The sequence below is a fragment of the Aplysia californica genome, unplaced genomic scaffold (genome assembly GCF_000002075.1).
Source record: "Aplysia californica isolate F4 #8 unplaced genomic scaffold, AplCal3.0 scaffold00704, whole genome shotgun sequence".
NCBI classification, from domain to species: Eukaryota; Metazoa; Mollusca; class Gastropoda; order Aplysiida; family Aplysiidae; genus Aplysia; species Aplysia californica.
In genome coordinates this window covers 29,043-30,661 of record NW_004797974.1, presented here as the reverse complement: position 1 = coordinate 30,661, position 1,619 = coordinate 29,043, and the positions used below count along the sequence as shown (strand labels likewise).

The following is a 1,619-nucleotide window of genomic DNA, read 5'->3' as shown; positions in this document are numbered from 1 at the left end:
CCCAATTCCACCCAATTTCACCCAATTCCACCCAATTTCACCCAATTCCACCCAATTCCACCCAATTTCACCCAATTCCACCCAATTTCACCCAATTCCACCCAATTCCACCCAATTTCACCCAATTCCACCCAATTTCACCCAATTTCACCCAATTTCACCCAATTTCACGATGTGCTAAAAGCAAATCGACACAAAAACGAACCACCAAAGGGCAAAAAAAGGAAACATAAAATATTAAATGAAGGTGTTTTAGATCATTTAGACAGGCTTCGACCTACTCGGAAATCGTTTTTGTTTTAGCAAGTGTTTTACGGCACTGGCAACACAATCAGGTCATATATGTGCCGAAGACTAGACGTGTTACAAGAGAGTAACAAACATAAAAAAGAAGGGGGAGATAAATAAAGACGATAGATGTTTGAAAGGAAAGAAGAAACAAACCACACCAGAGCACCCGCCAACCACCCACACTCGGAAATCGAACCAAAGTTTCCCGAGAGACGACAAAGCGCCTAATAGTCACATCATAGACGCTGTTGCCTGTGGCAAGAAAAGGGGAAGACAGAATAGACCCAGCCCCGTCCTAAAAACTTTTAGTTTCAGAAAGAGTTTTAAGGCACTTGCAACACAATCAGGTCAAATAAGTGCCGAAGATTAGAGGTGTTAAAAGAGAGTAACAAACACAAAAAAGAAGGAAGGAAAATAAAGACGATAGACGTTTGATAGGAAAAAAGAAGCAAACTACGCTAGAGCACCCGCCAACCACCCACATTCTAAAAACAAACAAAAAAATCAAAAGAACAGAACAACAAAAAAACAACGAAAAAAAAACACCTTGGGAGGGTAAATAAGTAGGCCCACGAGTTGCACCCTCTAACCACCCAGCATGCGGGGACAGAAACATTCTGTATGGCAGGGGGGAATACTGTCGTCATGTTTATCGCCAAACGTGCTCTAACAGACACCCGTCCCAGACAAGTACCTGTACAAACGACCATATCCCACCTCCCCCGTTACTTTACAAAAATCTATAATAATATAATGCACTGTCAAAGAGTTGCACCTGCTGAAGACAACCCATTGTCTTCTCGACCATGGGCGGCCCACTTGAACATTGTCGACGACTGTACCCACCTCGAGCACGATTCTCTCATAAAAACACTGTACGGATTAAAGCATTTGTGAAGAAGTGTTTTCTCCTCTGTATTATATATACACATTTATATATATAAACCGATAGCAAAAATACGAATATCGACAGCTACGATTCTGAATAAAAACCACGATACCAATGGGATTTTTTTTCCGTTTTATATTGTAATGGTATTACGCCCTTATCGAAATAAATAAGGTCGTTTGGCCAGGTGGGTGATACAAAGAAGGGAAAAGTAAACTTACCAGTAACGATTTCCGGAATATCCAAAAGCAAGTGGCGTAATCAGATGGAGATCAGAGTATCTGTAAAGAAATGGACACAATATGACTTAATCATGAACGTACACAGCTGCACCTTGTTGAATAATCAATGAAACCAAATACTACACAATAACACATAAAAAAAAAAAATCGGCGACATGAAAGTCCGTTGTTACATGTAAAAATAAATGCATTAAACC

The 1,619-nt window shown here is 40.2% G+C and overlaps 1 protein-coding gene across 1 annotated transcript in view; it reads right to left on the bottom strand.

The window, feature by feature from the left end:
- Positions 1 to 1,471, bottom strand: part of LOC106013182 (neuronal calcium sensor 2) — a gene marked incomplete at its 3' end in the record, with an annotated part of 45,666 nt that extends 44,195 nt beyond the window's left edge. Inside the window, 1 exon segment of the mRNA XM_013088214.1 lies at positions 1,402 to 1,471.
- Between the last annotated feature and the right edge of the window lie 148 nt (positions 1,472 to 1,619).